This window comes from Melampsora larici-populina (genome assembly GCF_000204055.1).
Source record: "Melampsora larici-populina 98AG31 unplaced genomic scaffold MELLAscaffold_4, whole genome shotgun sequence".
In the NCBI taxonomy this organism is placed as follows: Eukaryota; Fungi; Basidiomycota; class Pucciniomycetes; order Pucciniales; family Melampsoraceae; genus Melampsora; species Melampsora laricis-populina.
In genome coordinates, this window is record NW_006768768.1 from 1,236,216 (window position 1) to 1,248,935 (window position 12,720).

Genomic DNA, 12,720 nt, shown 5'->3' on the forward strand with positions numbered 1-12,720 from the left:
ATGAGATGTTGTGAAGGGAGCTTTGATTGAGTTGATTTTGAGGAGTTGCTTGAACATAAACTGGTCAGTCAATATTTGAGTATCACACTAAGGGCGTGTTCACTTAGGCAATTTCTGGTGAGAACTCACATTCTGCAAAATTCAAAGTGTCTATTTGGTGGTGCATGTTTCATTTTTGCATTAACAAATTTACAGAATGTGATACCTGGTCAGAAATTCCTGAAGTCAACGCGCCCTAAGTGTCAAACTAACCTTTTGACATCCTGAATTTGCAGCTCCCTCTAATGAACCATTACCCAGCTCCAAACTCTGTCCTCATAATGGATTACACAGATATCCACCATATTGAAGGACAAGTCCAAGAGCTTGTAGACAAACATGGGATACAAATCATTTGCCTCCCTGCATACTCACCCAACCTGAACCCCATTGAGAACACTTTTAGTGTCTTGATATCACACTTAAGACAAACTCAAATTCTTTCAGAGACCGCTATTGATGATGAAGAGAGAGTCATAATACAATAAAACAAACATGGACTCTTTATTCAAGTGCACTCATGCATACATTGTATGTGACCTGTGGTTATTGGTTGTAGGCTGCAAATTCAAATCTGATCTTAATACCAACTCAATCAAAACAATCTAATTGTAAGCCAGGGCATAAGTTAAGGTGTTAACTTATCCTCTGGCTGACATATGAGGAGATCAAGCCACGAGTGAAAGGCTAATAACATCTCAAAGAATAGTCTTACAAATATATTAATTAACATATTTTCTTTTCTCATATTATTTCATAATAAAATGTTCTTTTTTCTCATGTTTAGTCTACATTTCATATTCTACTTTTCTTTTTCAAATACGCTCTTTTTTGAATAATCTTCATTAATTAATTAAAACTTAATATAATGTTGTCAATTAATTAACAAAGGCTAAGAATTCCTGAAAGAGGTATTTGTTCTCAGTTCTTGATTCTCAAAATGGATTGAGCACCCAAGTTGAGTTTCATTACAGATAAAACCTATAAAGGATCCTAACACGTGGGAACTGTTAGTCCTGAGGTCTGGGAACAAGTACCAATACCGGAACCGCTTCGACACAAATAGCGGTGTCGAAGCGGTTTCGTAGCGATTCAGGCCTCCGCTAAGACCTCCAATTTCCATAGCGGAGCCTGCGCACCGACACCCGGGGCTCGGATTATCCATAGCGGAGCCACCGAAGCGCGACCCCGGCCCGGGAGTGTTGCTCCGATATATGTCGGAGCAAATCATACAGTCTGGCTGGGGTTTGAGAACCCTCCACCCATCTGTATCCCGCTTGTATACATCCACACCTCACTCAATTCAACAGGACAACACGCCATCAAATCGATCCCATGCCGTCGTTTCCTCTATTGTTTCACCCAATGGACCCCAAAACATGGGCATATGGTTGCCCACATGCGAGCTGGTCGTTGGCCAAGTTGTGGTTTGGCGGTCAACGGTTTTCAAGTTTTATAAGGTACATTGTTTTGTTTTTCCCCCCGAAGTTTCTTTCACCTCATCGTAATACGTATCCTCCAAGTCAATTTTGTTATCAAACTTCATTTGCTGATTAATCATGGGTTCAACTTCCAATTCCCAAAGCTCAACTCAAAATCACCTCTCTGTTCCAGAGAAGAGCACTCGATCTCTTCGTCCACCTAGTCCCTCTCGTACCCAGCCAGGGTTTATGGTTCCCCCCAAAGACTCACGCACTTCTCTTACCATCTCCGTCCCGTCAACTACTGAGGATGAATCACCCAGACCTGGACCACTTGCTGGTCGCCGTGCTTCTCCATGCCCTCCGGCCGTCAACAAAAAAAAGGGAACAGCTAAGCCGAACGCTAATGGAAAGGTCAGATCATTTCTTTCATTTCTTTGTGATACGTCCATGAAAATCCAACTGACTTGCCTTGCATTGTCTCTAGCCTCGATCGTCGACTAGCAAACGCGCTAGATCAGCATCACCAAGTACTTCAGGTGGCACACCTCGTCGCCCAGCCAAGAAGACTAATTGGGAGGTAAGATTCACCAGGATGTTCACTCCGCCTACCTCTAAGAATTCATCTAATCGGTGCTTTTATCTCAGCCTTTTGAGGTCCCTGAAGATGCAGATCTGTCGCAAGGATCGGACATCAAGGTGATTGGTAGTATCGGCGAACTGGGATATAACCAGGGTCGGAGTCTTGCTGTGAGGATGATGCTCATGTACTTTTTCCCACCTAAAGTAAGTTTCTTTTTCAGTATTTAACTTATATCCTTTCTTTGGCTGACATAAATCTTGCTTACCTAGGGCCGTTCATACAAATGTTGATGGTGTCTGAACACCTACCTTAAACACCTGACCTTGTACGCAGGGCTATGGGGCCACCGTGATGGCAACAATATGCGACCTGCCTGCAAGGAGCGACACCGAGCCATCGCCGCTGGTGTCGATTTGCCACCCTCTTACACTGACAAACTTGAGGCCGACAAACTCAACAACAATCAGACCTTGGACTCATTCGTCAACGGACCCAAGTTCAGTGTGCATCTATTGAACATGATCCTCGTCATTTGGCTTGTTCGACATGCCCTTCCTTGGGCTCGGTTTGAAGACCCCGCCCTCCGTGCGGCCTTTTACTCGGTCAATCAAAGTGCGGTAGTTCGATCAAAAACTTGGGCTGCCCAACAATCCGTCGAACTTTTCTCTGATTTGCATAATAAGGCCATTACTGCCTTACAAGTAAGTTTTTTTTATCTAACTTTCACTCAGTCCCATTCAAAACTAATTGTTGATGTTCTTTTATTCTTATTACAGGAAAACAAAGGTTGTTTTTGCTTGATACACGACGTTTGGACGACAAAAGGCAATCGATACGCCTTTGTCGGAGCCTCAGCAAACTACATCGATAACAACTGGCAGTACAAATCAACTCATCTTACTCTCAAGATGGTCGCTTGGCGTCACTTTGGGATTCTTCTAGCAAAACCAATCGGTCGATTTCTGATCAAACACAAGCTTCATAAAAAGATAAGTTTTTTTCTTTTGATAAATTTTTTCTTTATCTTCGTTTCATTTGCTTATTTTCGTTGCTTTTTTCCCTTCATTCAATACTTACATGTTAGCCCAGACCACTGATAGTGGAGGTAACAATCGCACAATGGCTGCCAAACTCGAATCCATGTTTTCACTTGCTGAAGATCCGGCTGATTGGGATAGCAAGACTCATCATGTCCTATGCTATGCTCATAAGCTCAATCTCGTAGTTGGCCATGGTCTCAAGGCCATTGGGCAAAAGGTAGGTCGCTCAAAACCCTCCATTCCTCACGGTGCCACTCTCCCCACTCCTGGACTGGAAGTCAATGGCGGGGAGGATCCGATCGAGTACGGTTCGGATTCAGAAGAAGAGAACGAAGTCGGTCTTCCAGATGAGGCTGATGGTGTCGATGACGAAGATGAAGATGACTTACTAGGTGAATCCTTTGGAGGGATTGGTGGTGATAAGGACGATGTAGTCGCAATAGCACTTAAAAAGGTCAGTCCATTACCTTCCTATTTTCTATGTTCCTTTCTATCAAAATGCTTCACTGGTAATATTCATGTTGATCATTTGTATTATCTCTTGTTTCAAATATAGGTCGATGCAGTTTCCGGAAAAATTGCTAGTAGTGCTGCACGTCGGAACGATTTCAAGACTCGAGCCACTCGTATGGGATACACGGGCCGTATGCTCAAGCGACCTTGTAAAACCCGATGGAACAGTCATTACGACAGTCGCAAGGTGGCCTGCGAGGCCCAGGAGGTAAGTCATGTCAACACGCACTTATATTAATCAAAAATCAACTCACTTACACTTCTTCTTACAGATAATCAACTCGATGATTGCCGCTGATCGCAAGGCACAATTCTTCAAAGGTGTCACAATTTCAGCATCCAAATGGGAAGCTGTCGAGTTAGTGAACAAAGTATTAAAGGTAAGATATGATTTTCACTTTTTTCCAATGATCACATGTTTTTATAACTAATGTACATTATTGCTTTAGACATTTGTGGATGCAACAGCCAGAGTTGAGGGTAACACCCCGACTGGTTGCATTCTCCTTGCCGAATACAAGAGGATTATCACCGAGCTTAAAGCCCATCAAGAAGAATGTTATTTACTTCCCAGTCTAGACAATGCGATCACTGTTATGATCAAGTGGCTTACCGAGTATCAGGACGAAGCAGCTGAAACCGAAGCGATCGTTTTCGCCACAATCCTTAACCCCCGTTTTCGAACCAAGTTTTTTACCTTACATTATCCTGAACGTGACTTCGAAGCTAAGCAATCAATTACCAATGCTTTCAATAACCTCTTGGAAGAAACTGCCGTCCACGAGCGTTCCCCAACCCCCAAAAAGGACACCAATTCAGACGAGCCCGATGAGTTTGATGTATTTGGACATTCTGATGTCAATACAAACCAGGCTTCTACGGAACTGGATGATTATCTAAATGGTAATAATAAAATCAGAAAGGACCAAACCCCTCTTGAATGGTGGAAGGTTAGTTTTTTTTCTTTCTAAGTTTTCTATCATCCCTTCTTCTAACTACGTTCTTCTTTGATTGACAGGAACATGAACACCGGTACCCTACCCTTGCCAACCTTGCCCGCAATTATCTTGCGAGGACCAATAAGGCACGTTTGGTCCTTAAGCCCACGGAGACTTAGCGAGAGTCTAAGAGTGACCTTAAGAGACTGTACGTAAAGCACTCCCCGCGGGAGAACCTGTACAGCTCACGGAAATTTTTCCCTACAAAAATTCCTCACTCTGAATCCAACGTCCTCCAACGAGGGAGCAGCCACCAGAACCTAGGGAGAGAACTCCAGATTTGCTGAGCGACCAACAAGAGACCCCAGAGCGAATCCCGGTGTCAAGGAGAAGCCCCTACACGCTGATCCAGGAGAACCTGTCAGAACCAACCTCGGAGGTCCCTAACAAAGGCAGGACTCACGATACAAGAGCTCGACGCACTCACGACCCACCCCGTCATCCTGGCACCCCCTCCCCCAACCACGACTCTTCACCCACGAGGGGAGGTCCTCCAGGAAGGAGTAGATCAAAGACGCCACCTCAACCACACTGTAACGATCCACCACAGGGGACAAGACGTGACTTGGAACCGGCGAGTTTAAATGAACAGGAATTGGTGGGAGGAGTCCAGACGAAATCAGAAGAAGAATTGGCAAAGTCGATGCTCGAATCAGGGAAGGGGAGGATGGTCTTGTCTAACGGAGACGTAATAGAAAATGGTAGACGAATTTTACAGAATGAATCAGAACAAATGGAGAAAATCCTAACTCCCCTATCGCAAGTTTTACAAGTGTGGATGAAAACTTTCAAGGCTTACATTCCGCTGACCGTTTTCAACAAGAGGTGGTTGCGAGAGGACCAAAAGGCATGGGAAGTGAAAGAACCCCAAACGGAGGCGAAAATCTTGAAAGGCGGATCGAATGTGAAGGCCTACGGCGGCAAACCCCCTCCCGACGAACTCTTGATGCAATTCGAAGATTGGCTCGACAGTATGAAACTGTTCGTCCGGTATGTGGAGGAAGCGGGCTGGATTACCCAAGCTGCTCGATTCAGGTCGCACATGAATGTAGTGATGGACCTCCGCGACAACATCGGTTGGATGGTGGCGTTACGCTACTGTATAAGGATTCGGCAAGGTGTGATGAGGGTCACTGTAGACCAGAAGATATGTAACATATCAAACGTTCAGTCACGGGTTTTAGAGGAAGTGAAGTTGGTATGCGAAAATATGGGGGAACGAGCTTACCAATCAAACCCCTATGCTCCCGGTGGGCCCAAAGACCACATCGACCCAGACTCCGGCCTACCGAGAACCCCATCGTCCAGATTCGCAGCGACCAACAAGAAGACAGCCACGACAGAGAACAACGCATACGACGCTGATCGTAAACCAAAACGAAAGTGGCTACCGGATGACGTATGGGAGGCGAAGAAGAAGGCGGAAAGAGCAGCAAGGAACGGGAAGAAAGACGACTGGGGAAAGGCAGCTGGCAGATACGCAGAGCGTGGAAACTGGAGAGATGATAAGAAACGCGACCGTAGCCGCAGTCGGAGCCGGGATAGAGGCCAAGGCTACAAGGCCGGAGGCAGGAGAGGAGGGAGAGGTCGATACTATGAAAGACCAGTAAGTCTAGAGCCGTCCTCAGCCAGGCCAAGGTGGCCACTGAGAGTGAGATGCGAGATGAGAGTCGATAGATGGATAGAAGAACTGAAGGAAGCAGGTATCCTAGAACAAAATTGGAGCGTCATAGAGGGGTTTGAAAGGGGCTTCGACCAAGGCATCCCCGAAGTTCCTATCCAGGGGATGAAATATTACTGCCCCCCCAACCACTCGTCAGCGGCAGAGGCAAAAGACGAGATCGAGAAAAGTCTGAGAGAAGAAATCGCAGCCGGGAGGATGTATGGACCCTTCTCGAAGGACGAAGCTTACAAAGTGTTGGGTTTCTTCAGAACAAGCCCACTTGGAGCCGTAACGAACGGAGACGGATCTCTGAGACCAATCAACGATCTGTCTTTCCCACGGGGTGACTCTTTCATCAATTCCGTGAACGCACACGTAGATAAGGACGAATTCGTGACATCATGGGACGACTTCGAGGTGGTGGCAGCATTCTTCCTGTCGACAGAGGGCGAATTGCTGTTAGGGATATTTGACCGGGCAAAAGCCTACCGTCAAATACCGACGCTTTTGTCACAGTGGCCGTTTTTGATGATCCTAGATTTCAACGAAAACGTGATTTTGGATACAAGGGTGACCTTCGGAGGGGTCGCAGGCTGCGGTGTCTTCGGGAGAGTGGCAGACGTGTGGAAGCAGGTGGTGCTCGCGAAACTGGGATTCACAGCAGGTTTCCGCTGGGTAGACGACACGCTGTTTATCAAGGAAAACAACGGCAACAACACCGCAACAATGCAAGACGTGGCGAACTTGAGCGAGTCGATGGGAGTAGTCACGAACACGAAAAAATGGAGGGAGTTTAGCTTCACACAGAAGTATCTAGGATTCCTGTGGGACAGAAAAAATAAAACAGTCAGTATCCCAGAAGAGAAACGGACAGAACGAATATCGCAAATAGATGAGTTTTACCAGGCGAAGGCCGTTTGTTTCAAGCAAGTTGAGAAGCTAGCCGGGAGGCTGGCGCATGCAACTTTGGTGTATCCACAGCTGAAATGTTATTGTATGGCGATGTACAAGTGGATGGCGGAATGGGTTCATAAGTCAGCCCTACGTGACATACCGGACGAAGTGAGAGAGGACTTAAGAATGTGGAGACGAACCTTGATAGAAGCAGACCCAAGGAGACTTATCCCGCATAAGGGGATACGGAACGTAGCGTGGGTGGGGGACGCATCCACAAGCTACGGAATTGGGATTATAATAGGCAAAAAATGGGCACGATTCCGGTTAAGGCGAGGATGGAATCAGATGGACGAAAACGGAAACCGGAGGGAGATAGCATGGGCAGAGACCGCGGCCGCGCGCCTAGGACTGTTGATGCTTGCAACGCTGATGGACGTCCGAGGTTACGAATTTCTGATGCTGACGGATAATGTCGTGACAGAGGCGGCGATCAAGAACGGGAAGTCAAGGAACCCATTGGTAAATCGAGAGTGGATGGAAATCCAAAAGGAGCTGATGAGACTAGATTGCAGAATTAAGCAAAAGAGGGTTGTCTCAGAGGACAACGCAGCAGACAAGCTCTCAAGGGGCAAAGACTCATCTAAGGGGAAGCACGATGAAGTGCAAATCAACCTGCCAGTAGACTTAAGGCCCTTTTTGATACAAGAATGAAATGAGCTCATTCAAGCATTGAGCCTACCCTACTGAGCCACCGTGAGAAGTGACCACGCACGAAACACACCACCCTACAACTCCGATACGGAGATATGAGCGTGCAATCAAAGTGAGCCTGAAACAAAACGAGACACGAGATACCTACAAACCATCCAAAAAACCATCAGCTCACATCACCTTCAAAATGAGCAAACTGCCCAAACATTTTGAGTCAGCGAAAGAACGCACCGGACCAGCAGGGAAACACGTAGCATTGAGTGGTTGGGCCGGTTCAACTCTGAGCGGATACTCGAGCGGTATGTCGAAATTTATCGAGTTCAAGAATAAAACTAAAGGAGGATTCGACGAAGAAGAACCGATCAGTGACGAAAACATCTACCATTTCATCGCATGGGCCGGAGAATCAAAAGCGGAAAAAGAAAACGGACCGAAGAAAGTGATAGCCGCGGTAACCATCAAAAAATACCTGGACGGAATACGGGCATGGCATATTGTGAAACATTTAGCCACACCCTCCGCTGACCGTGACGTTGTATCGACCTTGATAAATGCGACAAAGAGAAACGAAGAAGGAAAAGAGTTAGTGACAATCAAGCAGCCGATCATGATTAGACAACTCTTTCAACTGTTTAAAGAATCAATAGGAAAGTCGGACGAACTACAGTTAACGGCATCGGTGGCATTGATAGCCTTCTGGGGGATGGCAAGGCTAGGGGAGATCTTGAGGCAATCGAAGGCAGAAGGCGCGATCCTGAGGAAAAACGTCGAATTCGGAGAGAAGGGAGGCGTCCGATTCGCCAAACTATACCTTAGTAAAGCCAAGACAGCAGGCCCAGGCGAAGTCCAAGTGATTCATCTACAGCAGCAAAGGAACGTTTTGGACCCAGTCTCAGCACTAGAAAGGGTGTTACGTCTAAACGAAAGAGGTGATAGGGACGACTTACTTTTCGTCACGAAGGGACCTAGAGGCATAGTCCCGATGAAGAAACCTCAATTTGTAAAACTAGTGGAAGGGTGCTGGGGGAGATCAGGAGTGGAAAGCTGGTCTGGACACTCCTTTAGAGTGGGAGGAGCGTCGATTAGATATAATTTAGGGACCCCCGTAAAAATCATAGCAAAACAAGGTCGATGGAAGTCCCTAACTTATCTACGGTACTTCAAAGCATACTCAGAAGATGAGATAGAGGACACGATAAAGTTCTTAGAAGCAATCGAAGAATGAAATGGCATAATGTGAAATAAGAATTCAAGGTTTTAAAACAAAGATAACATAGAGTTCATGCGTCTGAAGGGAGACAACACAGAGAAACCTTAATTCCAATTAAGCAAACGCTTGTCATTCAACGAGGGGAGATAACATGGAGAAACCTTAATTCCAATTAGGTGCATGCTTGTCACTCAACGGAAACTTTAATTCCAATTAGGCGCATGCTGGTCACTCAACAGAGATTTCGAGAGAAACCTAATTCCAATTCAGCGCATGCTGGTCATTAGTGGAAACCTTCATTACAAAGACCCTGTCGGTGTTAGGGGGTAGCTCCTGGAAGGCTAGGCACCGAAAGGCTCGGAGACCCAGTTGTAGGGGATCCAGGAGCTAAGAAGAAACCCCTCGATCACGGAGGGCGGGCGGGTAAGAAGGTGAGAGCCCGGCCAGAAGAACCCCCCCTTGGTTCCGAAGAACCTTTTGGTTTTGCAGAACCAACGGGAGGCGGCCGGGCTCCGCCGCTACCGCAAAAGAACATCCTCTGACAATATGTAAGAGATGTTCCAGGCAATGGGTGCTAAAAGAGCAGCCAAACATTACATTGACCTGAGTTCAAAAGTGAGAGATACTACACTTTTGGAACTCAGGAGGCTCGTGAAAGGAACTCAACTCACAAGCTATATGAGGAGTGGGTCGCGATATCAGCGACGTCATGCGCATGTGAGCGCACGTTTTCGGCCGCTGCCAATGTTTGTTCGCCTGCAAGAGGGAGTATGTTGCCTAAGACCATGGAACGATTGGTCGGCTCCCAAGCTTGGTTAAAGGAGGGCATAATCCCCAATGGAGCGTTTGCTGAGGCGGCCAAGGTGCTTCAAGGCTATATGGAAAAAGCGGCGAAAAAAGCTGAAGCAGCTAGAAAGAATAATCGATAGCCCTTTATACAATTCAAACTCAAAAACTCCCTTGATACCAAATCTTTTCATTTCGTTATAGTTTTCCATTTCTTTTCATACAAGTCATAGATCGATCCCTTGATACAAATTAAAAAAAATGTTTTCTTATCGTTTCTTTTTGATTTTGCCCTTGACTTATAAGTGAAACCAATTTTTTTTCTATTTTGGCCTCATAGCGCGATATATAGCGATATCGTAGCGCTCTCTGCGCTACGATATTGTGAGAGGTTTTTTTTAAAAAAAATAGTGATTTGAGTTGTAGCGGTTCATTTCGCAGCCCCCGCACCGCAATCCAAGGAGCCCAGAAACCATGACGTTTCGTAGTGGTTCCTGTATTGCAAGTACCACTCAATGGGATGATTACCTAAGTTGATTATGGGATAACTGGTCTGATGGGGTTATTAACCGAGGTGGATGATTGTTAGGATTATTTCATTATTACTCAATATGTCGCAACTCCGGAAAAGCAACTTTTTATTCGATTATTCATTACTAATACATGTTAGCGCTCTCTACGTTGTTCAGGGTATAAAACCCGTGCTGTTGTCTTGTCTCAATTGTTTTTCTTCATTCCTTTTATAATATCATTAATCACAGTTTCAAGTTTAACTTGCTTCAGTTTACTACCGCGTCCATCTCACTCCAACCTACTTTAAAACTCGTTTGAAACCATCTTGGTTAGTGTTAGCCACACTCTTAGTTCTTTCTGAATCAATTTCCTTGCATTTATTTTTAATTAAGATCATTATAATAATCATGCATTAAGCTTGATTTGAGATCACTTGTTGTGTGTTTAACTGTGTTTAACTACACTTGTTGACACTAATTGATCAATCTCTTCCAATTGGGCTTTCTCTCCTCCACCTCATGGTCAACGTACATCTGTTTATTGTACTTTGATTTTGTGTGTTGCATTTGATCATACTTCAAATCATTCTCAAATTTTATCTGCCTAATTTGTTGGTTCCTGGCACTTATCTGCTTGGAATTGAATTGCTAATCAGACTTTCATGTAGCTATTCCATTGAAATGTAGAGTTGTTACATGTGCACATTCTTGATTTCAAGTAAACAAATGAAGTGCTCGAGTTTCTAATCTCAATTTTTTCAATTGTGCAAGATTGCAAAATCCAAAGGGTAAAACCAAATCAATTATCTTCTTAAGTTATGGTGTTTCTCGTGAGCATGGCAAGCACGATGGAACTGGAGAGCACATCCGAGTGCGGTCGGGCGCGAGCGCTGTCATCCTGCATCGCAGCCTGTACAGACCCCAAATAAAACCATAACACCTATTTCCGGATAATCAATATCACATAACTTCTATCGTGACCCCCGAACTGGACACAAGATACCTCAAAGTATCACATCACCTAAGCCCATCCTCGATCATATCCACAAAGCCATGAGCCATGATCATGATCCAACACCACCGCGATCATCGACATCCAAGCATTGAGACGATGGACATATTTTTCCGCAAACAACTACGCACGACCTCGGCAATAGCCTTCAAAAACCATGCCTTCACACTCACTGTGCCTCCCGCATACCCCAATCACACATCAAACAAACCACAAAAACCAATGCCCAAAGCCCCTACCTCGATCATCAATAATAAGTACCTCAGACCCCTGGATCCCAACAAACCTTTATCGTATCCCATTGTCGAATCCGCCCCTACTGGATATATCTGCAATTCCGAAAAGTGCTTTTTCAGACCGGTACACTCATCGATTTACTGGACCCCACTCCGACAGAAACCATTGAATCCACTCACAGGCATATCTGTGAGTAATTTTCCTTAAACCTTTACCTACCCCAAGTACAAGATATTGAATCGAAATTGTTTCTTTGAGGACAGTGTCGATTCGACAAGGGTTATTTCAGGTCTTTTCCCCAAGCACTTTACGCGTCCAAGCTTCTTCAATTCAACTCTTCACTCGGCATACATCGAAACCCGATTTTTCAACTTCACCAAGTACTCCAACAACAGCAAGAAGCCGAACACCTCATGCAAATGTCACAAGCTCAATATCAAGCCCCTCCTACTCCTCCCGCCACTCAGCGCATCGCAGGTCCCAAATCCAACAAGTCGCCATGCCGTGGAGTCAAGGGTGTCACAGCGTCCGGTCATAGCCGGAGCAAGAACAACAGCTGCAGTGCCAATGCATGCTCTGAAGTAAGTACATCCTTTTGCATCGTTATTGTTGGGTAGCTCAAAACTAAAAAAGATATATTTCAACCACTTGTCAGTGCTGTGACAAGCTCAACGACGTACACTGCGTCCCTCACTCCGCCAATACTAAGAAGCGCAAGGCCAAAGAATCAATAAACGCTATCATTGACACCTTCAACAGCGGCCAGCCTGTCCAAGCACCCGCCCCCGCTGCTGCTCCAGTGCAACTGGCCGCCACCGCTCCAGTTCTTCCCGGACAAAGGGATCTTAGTTTAATTGTCCGTGGCAAAGACTCTGTTCAATTCCTCGACCTTACCGTCCGCAAACATGCCGCGGAACTTCTTAAGCAAGAGCAAGATAAACAGTCCAACAACAATGTGACCATATTTGTGTGGACGAATCCAACAGTACGTGGCTGTGTAGTTATATCTTCTTGTTTGTCTCTTCTGACGTTCGATTCGATAAACTTTGGTTCTCTTTCAGGCCAAGCCTCGCATGATTCGTACCTACATACCCACGT